The sequence below is a fragment of the Equus przewalskii genome, chromosome 16, assembly GCF_037783145.1.
Source record: "Equus przewalskii isolate Varuska chromosome 16, EquPr2, whole genome shotgun sequence".
Taxonomy (NCBI): Eukaryota; Metazoa; Chordata; class Mammalia; order Perissodactyla; family Equidae; genus Equus; species Equus przewalskii.
The window spans coordinates 9649400-9661736 of record NC_091846.1 but is presented as its reverse complement, the minus strand read 5'-3'; the positions used below and the strand labels follow the sequence as shown (position 1 = coordinate 9661736).

The 12337-nt window shown below is 47.4% G+C and overlaps 1 long non-coding RNA gene across 2 annotated transcripts in view; it reads left to right on the top strand.

Annotated features, from left to right (window-relative positions):
- Nucleotides 1–7298: 7298 nt before the first annotated feature.
- Nucleotides 7299–12337, top strand: part of LOC139076313 (uncharacterized) — a 38998-nt gene continuing 33959 nt past the window's right edge. Inside the window, exon 1 of one of the 2 annotated variants that reach the window (XR_011527758.1) lies at nucleotides 7299–7576. This is a non-coding gene — a long non-coding RNA (uncharacterized lncRNA). Of the gene's footprint in view, nucleotides 7577–7714; nucleotides 7887–12337 lie in introns of those variants that run through there. The other variant, XR_011527756.1, reaches the window with a different exon arrangement.

The window sequence follows — 12337 nt, the reverse complement described above, 5'->3', positions numbered from 1 at the left end:
GCTTGAAGCCCACAGCCCACCTGGGCCCTAAGCAAGTGCAGGTGACTCAGATCTGGTTCCTCTTCTGGCCCTTGGAGCTCTTTGCTACCCTTGCACTCCTCTGCGTGCTCGACTGCCCAGGCCTGGCTGCCACTGCAATGCCCGGCGCCCCAGACCTTGCCTGGCAAATGTGCCGCTGCTGGATACCATTCCTAGTCTCATTCCCAGGGAATCCAGAGGCAAGTCTGGGCTGATACGCCCTATGAGATACAATGGGCAAGGTAGGTGTTTGCCTTTTGACTGAGACCATCTATAAACAAGGCTGGGATCCCAGGTCTGGCTCTGGGGCAGGGGAGCTCCAGGCCCTCGCCCTGGCAGCACAGTGAGGGAGGGACTCGCGGCTTTCAGCACCTCTTAAATCATCCCAGAGGGAGAGCCACTTACTTCCGCACGCACAGGCTGCCGCCGGCTCTGTCACAAGAAGATGAACTACAAGTAATAAAATCAAGATGAAGTTCTATGTAAATCTTTCCAGCTCACAAAGATTGTAGAAAGTTGGAGATGAAAAGGATATTAAAGACCTTCTAGTTCTACCTCGTCATTCTGCAGCTGTAAAAACTGAGGCCCAGGGAGGTGTATGGACTAACCCATCATCACACAGCTGCTCTGCGGCAGGAGTTGCACCAGCTTTCCGTGGCATCCTTGCCAGTCCACTAGTCTATAGCATCTTTTGACTTTTGAAAACAGTGGAAGAGAAATCAGTCCTCCAGCATCTTCACTTCCCTCTGTTTATTATTTCCAGCTGCTAAAAATGGGCACTTTTAAAAGTCGGTCGCCCTGCCAGTCATTGAGGGTCAGTGCTCTGAGGAATGCTGGTTTGCAGGAGTGGTGAATAGGCCAGTGATGGGAAGCGTAATTGCCAGCCTCCTCCCTGGCACCTGGGGATTGCTGTCATTCAAGTCCCTGGGCGTGTGCCCTCAGCAAATACTAACCCACAGAGTCAATTGCTAACTCCAGTCATCTGTACATTTGCCCTCCAGGGATGGAAAGCAGGAGGAAACGCCATTTCCTAGTCTAGTTGGCCTTGGATGGAAACGTGTTTTGGCCGGATGGAAGCCTTCAGTGAGTCGATGATGCGTATTTAGGACCTACAATCAATCCTCTCCAGGATCTTTTACAGGACCCGGCTGTAGCGAAAAACTCACCAATGCTTCTGGCTTTGCCTTTGCTTTAGTTGAGAGCTTTTGGTTGCAAGGAATCAACTTGAGCTGGCTTAATTATTAAGGGAAATATGTGGTGAGGCAGTATCTCATGAAGCCCAAGGACAGATGGCTACGAGGAAGCCAGGAAGCAGGCCTTCTCCAGCCTTCGCCTCTGCTCCACGTCTCTCTGCAATCAACTCTCCTTCCTTCTTCTCTCTGGGCAGCTGAGTGGAAGAGGATCCCTCACAACTGCCGGGTTTACACCCTCCCTACTGAAGAGGTCGGTCCCGGGTAGCTGGCTGTGCTCAATCCGAGGCCACATTCCCACGAGAGAGAATGCGGTTGGCTCAGCCTGGGTCAGGTGCACAACCTGATCCGGTCAAGGGTGGCCCCAAACAGGGTGCCCTGAGACAGGCAAGGCGGGGCGCTCACCCGCCTGGATGACTGAAGGGCAGTTCTCCCAGACAGAAAAATGACATGCAGTGGGCTGGCACTGAAAAAGTGCGACTCTCATAGGCTTCAGTCAAATTAGTTATTGACAGAGAAAAAGTGGATGGTCCGGGTGGGAGTTCTGAGGAACAGTTCAGACACTCTGAGACCTTGATGATTTGCCTCATTTCTTGAGTGATAAATTGCCTGTCATGGAGCTGTAGCTGTTTAGAGAGCAGGCCCTGCACTTGAACCCCATTCTCTGGGCTCTGTGAAGAAGGCCCATTCAGACAACCTGAGGATTTTCTTAACCTTTCAAGTGACTATATTATATATTTTCATCCTGTTGAGGTGCGTTAGCTAGATAGATACTGAAAATGAAATGAAAGTGTACTTTCAAACTTGTATGTGTTGCTTTTTATGTGTGTGTAGATAGATAGATAGATGGATAGACAGATATTCCTATACTTTTAAACACTTAACCTCTTTCCAGAAAGGACTGGCAGCATCTTCTAATGAAAACGCAGAAGAAGTACGGCCAAAAACCATTAACACTAAAAAGGAAGGAAAAGCCCAGTAGCAATCAGGCAGCAGCTGAGCAGCGTGACAGGTGATGGACAGGCTGTCATTCCCCACCTGAGCTGATGGATGACCTTCGCCCTGAAGGTTCTGATATTCTAGGCAAAGAAGAAACTGTTATGAATTGAATAGCTTTATTATTTTAAAAGTGTAAACATTTAGAACAGAGGTTCTCAAATTATAGTCCAGGGACTCCTGGGGTTCTCCAAGCCCTTTCAGGGGGTCCACAGATCACAACTATTTTAATGAAAATCCCATTCTCTTGAGTATACTGTGGAGTTTTCTAGAGGCCACATGACAGGTAATATTACCATAGATTGAAGGCAGAAGCAGAGACGAGAATCCAGCTATCTTCTACTAAGCCAGACAGTCAAGAGATTTTCAAATATTTTAAATAATGTCACTCATAATTTATTTTTATTTTGGAAAATACATTTTCACAAAACATTATGTTGGTATATTATGAGTATTGCTATTATTTCAAATTAACATTTAATTTTGGTTTTAATTTCTAATATTGCAAGTATCAATGGATATGTCCTATATAAGCAAAAACTCTTTGGGGTTCTCAACAATTTTTTAGAGTATAAAGGAGTCCTGAGAACAAAACATTTGAGAACTGTTGATCAAAAATATTACTATTATTTGTGCAACTCAGATGGTGATTTTTGCCCCAAAGGTTTCTTTCTAGAAGGCATTGGTCATGTCTACATTTGATCCCATGGCAAACTGAAATCATTTTATGACTAGATGAAGTAAGCTTTTTGTACACATGTATTCATTTATTCCTCATTTATCTGTTCAAGAAATGTTCACTGAGCACGTGTTCTACAGAGTCCAGGTACCGTGCTGACTCTGAAGACAGCGACGGGCGAGACTAACTGGCTGCATCCTCCTGGAGACTGTGATTTCGTTTGCAAAGGAGGAACAAGGATGACTTGAAAATAATCCCGGGTCAACGTCAAACCAGATGGAAACTGCTTTTGTTTATCCTCACATAAACTACCAATTTAAAGAAAATACTACTTATTTTCCTAAGTCTGAAGAGTTGAGGTTAAAGAATTTCCCGGCAGGAGCACACCATGTGCCAGGTATTGTATTCACTGATGATTCAAGTTACAGCAGCCCTAGCCTGTCATTATCGTGTTTAAAGGTATGGTTCATTTTGAGAAAATTCAGTACAGGTAAACAAAATCTACATTCGAAAGTATTATACTTGTGTTACAAAAGGGTTTTACGTCTTGGCAGAACTGGACTTTTGGAGGGAGCGATCAGTAACTTCACTGAGTGAGCAAGCGAGCAGTTCACCGCATACCTGAAACAGGACTCAAAGCACCGCCACTGACGCGCAGCCCTTCAGGTGTATGTCCAATGCGTGTAGGGAGCCAACACTGTGTCGTACAGTCAGTTACAGCAAAAAATGAGGAAGCAAGTTCTAGGGGTGGCCGGTGTCTGATGTAAGAGGAGCCTCAGGCCAGCAGGAAAAGTCCAGCGTTGGTAACAGAGAGGGGCCAAAGAAAATGTGAACTGTGAGGTGTGAGCAGACCTCCATTTCTTTGACAATGTGGTTGCGCTGGAAGGTCAAGGCAACACGTGTGAATTTCAGTATGACGTTAGGCAAAAATCTTTTACACTGGCCTGTAGAGGCGTAGGGTAGATGTGGGGTAAATTAGACTGATTTGCAGCTGGTTGAACAATCACTGCCTAAAAGTCTTGGTAATGGATCCATTTCAACTTCGATGGAAGTCTCTATTGACTCGCCACAGGACTCTAGCTGGAGCCTTACTCAGTACAATATTGTTACAAGTGATATCCTGAAGAAATCTGTTGATGACAAAGATGAGAGCAATAACTTGTGCACAAAGATGCTAGAATCGGGGTCTAAAAATATTTCTAAAGAGTGAAACAATGTGCCAAGTCTAATAAGGTAGAATTTCATATGGAAGTATTCCACCATTGGGCCCCTAAAAGCCATCCCAACAAGTTCAGGGTGGTTGAACCTGGCACGTTTAAAGGAAACCAGGATGAGGCAAATACAAAAATGTCAAAAATGTATCTGTAAAGACCTTGTTCTGAGTACGCCACCACTTGGCTTCCAGGACGTTTCCTGAAGCTCCATGACATCAGTGGGGATTAAGCCAGGGGACAGGAGGGTCAGGGTGGGAAGAAACTCGGGGAGAATAGTTCAAGAGTTCAATATGCAAAAGAAAACAACACAATAACCGGTTACCTAAAATGGAATATGAGAGGCCTCAGATGATATTCATAGAAACAGTATGTCCAGAATAAAGGAGGGGATGGTCCTGCTCTACTCTGCAAGTTAGGCCTCACCTGGAAGATTGGAGGCAATTCTGGGTTACTCCCTTATACAGAGGTAGTAACCAGCTAAAATATAGAGAGAATACAGCAACTCAGATGGAAAGGGTCTTGAAGTCATGTCACATCCCTGCTCTCAATCCTGCAGAGTGTAGCCCTGTCAAGGCCACTTGACCCCGGGCTCCCTCTCACACCTCCTTTCCTGCCTCTCTCCCCTTCCTGTCACCGCTCCTGCATGCTGGCCTCCCCAATATTCCACAGACATCCAGCATTGCTCACAGAGGGCTGTTGCCCTCTCCTGCAGTCACACGGCTCATCTCCTCAGTGGGTCAGGGCTTTGCTGATACCTCGCCTCCTCACTGGGACGCCCCTGGCCTCCCAACCTACAGCAGCACCCCATTTCCCAGTCTCTTAACTCGCTTTCCTGGCAGTGTCCTATCATTACCTGGCACTATAAATTTACTCAACTGTTTCTCTCTGTCTTCCTCGCTAGAAGGTAAGTCCCAGGAGGGCTGGGGCTTTGGTGCCCTCTTCCATCCCTTGCTCCCGGTACACCCTAGGGACTCAGTGAGCACTTTTTGAGGGACTCAATGAATAAAACGAGGCCGTACTGCAAACCCACACATCAGACTGACCCATCAGCAAGCTCCATCAGACTGGGGAGGAGCTATGTCCCCGAGGCGCCCTTCCCACCTGACCAGATGAGGGACGCTCAAGGAAAGGCACCCTGGGTATTGCAGGCTCCGTGCAAAGAAATACTTCTAAGGAAAGGAGGGGCCGCTCGCAGCATCCCAGCCACGAGGTGTGTTTCCTCAGATGTGGGAGAGCCACTTGTCAGGGATACTGTGTGGAATTTGAATTAGATAATACTTAAGACTTTTCTGTATTCCAGAATTTTGTGAGATTGTCATGGGTCAGGCCCCCTCTTTCTTGTTGAGACATTTCTGAATTTGGTCTACTGAAATCGTTTCTCTATGTGAACACATTTTCAATGTTTTGAATGTGATAATGGGATTCAATTTGTAGAAACAATGCCCATTTTCTGAAACATGGTACAGAATATGTGAGCTTTAGAGGAGAAAGACCTTGATTTCATGGGAAATTTGTGTCATTCTCTGAGAGCATCCTAAGAATGATCGAAATGTACCTAATTTTTCTTATTCCCATGTCCACTGTGCTTACTACCCTTATTAATAATCATAAATGTTGCTTTCTGAGTATCTTTCTGGATAAGACATGGCATCTGTCCCAAGGAGAATGATTTTAGCACTCAACAGCTAAGAAAGGGAAGGAATTATCCCATTGTAACTACTAGAGCAGTGTAGGTAGTCAGGAATTATCCTGGTCTGGACAGACAGACAAAAGAGTAAACAAGACTCTGGTACGCTTTTTCAATGAGGCAAAAGTTTTCTTTTTTGAAAATAGCACTAAATGCTGAGTTTTCACACAGAGCTCAGAGAACATGAAACACAGAGGTCTGTGTATTTTTATAAATTAAAACAAACAAAACAACATAGTGCTTACAGAGGACTCTGTTTCTCACTCAGGGAAAAGGCACAAAGTATCAGTGTGGAGGGAGTCCAGGAGTCTTCGAGCTGATACCGGCAGCGCTGACTTACTCCCACAGTCCTGCAGCAGGCTGCGAGCAGAGATACGGCCTGGCAGTGTGTCATGGGAATTTGTGACTGTTTCTCTGGCTGTGTGATGAGATTTTTGGCTGCCTAGAAACGTTGGTGGTTGGAACCCCCCGGGCTAGTGTTCTGTTAACCTAGTAAGTAGAAAGGAAAGTCTTTCCTGGAATTCTGAATTTTAAAAACCTGTTTCAAAAAAGCAAACAAAAAAACCCAAACATAATTTCAGCACATTCAAACAACAGCAATAATAATAATAATAACAAAAACTGAGCTATATAAAAGCTCTATAAAGAGCGAACCTTCTCCCTCCCAACATCAGCCATTTCTAGAACATAGTTTCACGAGAAGGGAAGGAAAGGAGATGGTTGTTTGATACTAGTTCCTAGGCACTTCCCAGGAAATGGGATCAGGGAAGCCGGAGCAGTCCCAAGATCAGAAATCAGGACGCTCCTCTTACTTTGTCCTGGGATACAGGACCACTGATGCTCTTCCCTGGGCATCAGCACCAGATGGTGGCTTTCCTATGAGACTCTACATCATCGGCCTGGCCTCTGGGTCTGACCCAGTGCTGCTGGCGGGGCCTCTCTCTCTCCTGGTCCCTCTTGTGCCCTACAGAGTCAATCAGTGGGATCAGGACAACTGATGGATCTTGTTCATGCTTTACTGGCCTACCGCCTCCACTGGGCTGCAAGCTCCTTAAGGACAGGGACATGTCTTATTCACCAAAGTAGCCTAGCCTACTAGTTCACCAGCACCTAGCTCAACCCCAGCCCCAAAGTCAGCCCTCAGTAAAGGTTTTTGAACTGTGCTATTAAATGAAGTGCAAAGGTCCAAACGTTAACCCTCTTCTAACCAAAGGCCGGCGTTTTCTTCCTCCAGGCTGTCTCGGATCTTCAAGTAATGGGCACCCCAAGTACGACTTGTCACTGAAAACTCAGTTCTCTGGTGGTCTGGGTAGTAAGGGCAGGGTGTGAGTCCTTAGTTACCCCTGAATCTCCCAGTGGGGCCTGGCCCCCTGTGGATGATCACTGAACATTTGTGATATAAAAGGGTAAAGTAATCGCTACTGGCCCGACTTGCGCCTACCAGGCTGCTGTCATTACCCAATAAAGGGGCCTCTTTCAAAACAAGACACGTTAGGAAACGGAACTTCCCTAAAGGGAAAAGCTGTTAGGGCAGCAGGCCCTTTTTCCTACCGCCCTCTGGGAAGCTGAGGAGAAACGGGACAAAACCTTCCAAGATCATGGTCCTGCACGGACCGATGGGCTTAAGTTGCAGAGGTGAGCGGGAGCTCCTGGCCTGGCTCATCCAACCAGACGAGCCCCAGAAACAAGAGCAGGCAGGCTGGGAGGCCAGGGAGACATTTCCTCCCGCACGTGACCGGGGAACTCCCCTCGCTCCCCGCCGGATCCCGCGCAGCCACCAAGTGTTTCAAAGGTGAGGACTGGAGAGATGTGGCGGGGGCGGGGGCGGGGGCGGGGGCGGGGGCGGGGGCGGCGGGCGGCGCGCCGCCCCGCACCCCGCTGCTCCCTCCTTCTCCGGTGCCTCCATCTGGTGAATTCACAATAGCTCCAAAGCCAGCAAAGAGACACCTGCCGGTGGGACGCGGCAGTGCGGGTCACCGCGAGCCTCCGACGCGCCAGCTAGGCCGGGAGGCCGGGGAGGGGGAGGCGGCGGCGAGGGCGCGCGCAGCACCGGCAGCTCTGCTTTGCAAGCCAGCTCTTGATTCCACCTCCACGGACACAACGTGAGCTCTTCCTTAGACGTCCTTTGAAAGATTTTAAAACAGACATATGTTCACATAGAGAGGAGCCCAAACGTCCCTCTGCCTTGGCCTTTTCGACACCAAGGCCGCCCCCACCTACTCTTCCCGGAGCTGCAGCGGGCGGAGAGAACACAAGAGCGTTCCTCCGCGATGAGCCGGCGCTTGAAAGAGAGGGCAGAGCATCGCTATTTTTCTTTTAAGCTCACTTAGGCAGCCAAATTGCTCTCTGGCAAACATTTACCCAGGCTCTGCTTCAGGCAGAGCCCTTCAACCCGTGGTTGCACCTTGTGTGTGTGTGTGTGTGTGTACCTGCCCGGGCCTCTGGGTGTATGGAAGGGTGTCCAGGGTGAAAACTGGCTTAGGAGAAGTCACGATGAAAGAAACAAGCAAAGTGCAGTGAGCACAGAGGAAGAACAGCTTAGGCTGAGCAGGGAGCTTGGGAGCACGGGCTAGCTGGAGAGGCAGGACTAACCTTGCAATTGTAATCGCTGACTTTCATTGCCACCAAGTACCAGAAGAACTCCCTGGAGGCTGAAGAAGTAGAGTCTTCTTGGGGCTGCTAGTCTGGAGCTAACACCTTCAGAATGGGGGAGTCCTTGGAAGGTGGGATGGGTGGGGCATTCCATTCTGGGAAAACAGTGGCTTAAGGTGAGATGCTTTGGGCTAGGTTGGGAAGGTGGAATAGTGCCAACGTGGCCCACAGGGAACCACCGCTGGTTCTCCACAGTCCAGGAAGTGTGTGATGGGTGCATGAACTGGTATGTGGGATGGTTAGAGCAGTGGTTCTCAGAGCAGCATTGGCCTCACCTGGGGGCCTCACCCGAGACATACTTAATGACAGTCTCGGGGGGCTCCAGCCATCAGTCTTTAATAAACCTCCCAGGTGATTCTGATGTTCTCTAAAGCTTGAAACCACTGGATTAGGAAATGGAGAATAGAGGAGCTGGCTGGGTGGCTTTCCATGGGTAGGGCAGTGAAAGCTGGGCTTCGTGAGTACAAATAAAGAGGAATAAGGGGGTACCACTGACAGGTATAGGATGTGGGAAGAGGATCCAGTTTGTGAGGGAGAGAGCACTAAATAAATGTCATTTGAGTCCTGTTGATTTAGTGTGATGGCAGGGCATCTGCATAGAAATTCCTCAAGGCAGCTGGAAGGCAGAGCCTGAAACACAGGTGGGAGAGCAGGGATGCAGTCACCTGTATGGAGCTGAAATGAAAGGAGGGGGCCAGCTCACTGAGGGAATAAGTAGAGTGAGATATGATCAGACCGAAGAGGGGAGGACACGATGGGTGGACAAGAAGTCCAAAAGCTGGAAGAGCTGGTCAGCATGGTGCCACTGAGGCAGAGAAAGGAATGAGATTCAAGAAAGAGCTGGTGGGAGGGAAGAGAAGGCCTCAGACATCAGCCGGCCTTGGACAGGGCTTTCTAATCCATTAGAGGGCTGTGGAGCAATATAGTTGTGGAACCAGCATTTAAAATAATAATAGAAAAGATACGGTGTCATGAGACTTCTGTTTAAGATATATTTTGTGGGGGGATATAACGTGATTTCTGTGGCATTCTTGCAAAACATGTATAACCTCAGTGCAATCATGAAAAAACATCAGACAAGCCGAAAAAGAGGGAGATTTGACCAAATAACTGATCAATACTCTTCAAAAGTGTCAAGGTCACAAAATCAAGAAAAAGACTGAGGAACTGTCACAGATTCAGGAGACTAAGGAGAAATGACTAAATGCAATGTGGGATCCTGGATAGGATCCTGGAGCAGAGAAGGGACATTAGTGGAAAACTGGGGTCTGTAGTTTGGTTGACAGTATTGTACTGATGTGAATTTCCTGGTTTTGACAATGGTGCCATGGTTATATGAGACGTGAATACCAGGGGAAGCTGGAGGAGGATGTCTTAGTCCGCTGGGGCCACTATAACAAAATGCCACAGACTGGGGGGGCTGATAAACAGCAGCAATTTATTCCTCACAGTTCTGGAGGTTAGAAGTCCAAGATCATGGCGCCTGCAGATTGTGTGTTTGGTGAGAGCCCACTTCCTAGTTCACGGATGGTGCCTTTTTGCAGTGTCCCAGGGGCTAGGGAGCTCTCTTTTGTAAGGGCACTAATCCTATTCATGAGAGCTCCACCCTCATAACCTCATCACCTCCCAAGGACCCCCTCCCCATTCCATCCCATCGGCCATAGGATTTAACATGGGAATTTGGAGAGGACACAAGCATTCAGACAATAGCAAGGGATATATGGAAATCCTCTCTACTATCTTTGCAGCTTTCCTGCAAATGTAAATCTAAAACTAGTTCAAAATTAAAAGTTTAAAAGCAGCATGTATTGTTGTATATGTGAACTGGGGGATTCATGATACAAAATAGGGTGAGTTGTGGTGAAAAACGTTTGAAAGCCACACTGTCTGGGGTGTGGGGGGCACATGGCCCGGGCAGTGAGGGACAGCTCCTGGAGCTGAGGTCCTAGGGGGTTGTGTGGGTGTTGTGGGGGAGGGTGAGCAGCTGTGGTCAGAGTGGGGCTGGGTTCCCACAGTGCCTTCAGGTGATTAGATACAGGCCTCAGTTCTGCTGTCTGACAGAGGCTGTGGATTCCAGGTGGAGAGGCACTCTGACCCCAGGAAGTCTGAGAGGTGAGTGGGCACGGTGGATGTTGAAGCTGTTATAACCTACAACCGCTGCTCCTGGGGAAGCTCCATGCCAGAAAGAGATGCCCTGCTACCCAGGGAAGGCTAGCACTTGATAGTCTAGGGTTGTGTTATTTCTTTGATTTTTGGGGGGAGGGGGGACGGGGTCCTAATTTCAAGTTCCTATTTCATAATCTAAGTTTCATAATCGAAGTTATGATTGAAGGCCTATTTCACAACTGAAGTTTCTCTGAATCCTAAAAGCCCTATGCAGGCAGGTAAGTGTTCCTCTTTCACAGGAAATCCTTCAAGCAACCTGGAGGAGTGAAAGGTTCTGGTAATTAATTCAATAGCTTCTAACCTGTCTTGCAAATGTATTGAGTTAGGGCAGTGGTTCTCATCTGAGGGCGATTTTGCCCCCCAGGAGACATTTGGCAATGTCTGGAGAAATTTTCAGTTGTTACAACCGGGTGTGTGTGTATGTGTGTGCATGCTGCTGGCGTCTACTGGGTAGAGGCCAGGAATGCTGTTAAACATCCTACAGTGCACAAAACAGCCCCTCCACCCCGTAACAGAAAATTACCCAATCCAAGATGTCAGTAGTGCCGAGGCTGAGAAACCCTGAGTCAGAGGAGATGAAAATCTGAGGTCTGTTTATGGTCAGGAAAGTTTCCTGGGTGCTTTTCACAAAAGAAGGGTATTAAGCTTCATTTCTTGGCTTGATTTCAAGTGGATAATTATAACCTGCCTACCTAAAATTTACACTTTAATTTTCAGTGGATATCTTTCTTCAGTTCATGCTTAAACAGGCTTCGTGGGGCTGTATTCTTGACAACAGGGCAATATTCTATGCCTAAGTGGCTTACAGATCAACAGTGGGTGAAACAATTGGTCTGTGAAGTGATTTGAAACCTTTGGGGGATAAACAGCACTAAAACAAGAGGCCTGGGATGTTGTCATCATTATTAATTATTAGTAATATTACAGTGCTCTTTCAGCCACTCTCAGGATTCCCATGGGATTCCCATTAGTGCTGAGGTCAAAACCAGACTCCTGACCTTCGGTGTAACCAGACGCGATCCAGGACTAATATGTTAGCTGTTAAAAGTGAGGAGCTCTGGCTCTGCACGGCCCTGCTGCCTCCTCCAGCGTTGGGAGAGGCTCTGCACTGGCAACTGGGAGCTTCAAAGCAAATCTTCCATCTTCTATTTGTACTCGCTGTTCCCAGATTTAGAACAGAGCGGCACATACTTGTCTATTGCTTCAAGGCAAGAGCAGAGGCTGAAGGTATTAACCAGAGGCTTGTTTCAAGCAAACCAGAGAGCCCAGAAGAAGTCAGGGCAGGCTCTGCCTTTCCCTTCCTTACATTTAAAGAGTATAATCATTCGGGGAGGGAAAACTTACCGTCAGAAGTCAGGCTGCCAACTGACTGACAAACCAAACTATTGCCTTTTTATAAGCCACACAGATTAGTTTGTAAAACCTGATTTGGCTTTTTTTTTTTAAATAATATTTTAATGTTAAACAAGCCTGGACAGCCGCAGACAAGTATAAAAGGAGCAGTTGGGTTTTCTTTGTAAGTGTTTTCTGTTTTTTTTTTTTTCAGTTTTGCTCATTTTCCCTAGGATTTCTGTCTTTAGAAAGACAGTATCAATCTCATCCTTAGTAACCTGGAGTTTTGGCAAAGTGTGACTTTTGGGATTTTCCATGATAATATACGTTGCTTCTCTGCTTGACATGTTTTCATTTAAGTAGGTTTGGAATGGACTCTCCTGGCACGATTCCTCCTTCAAAG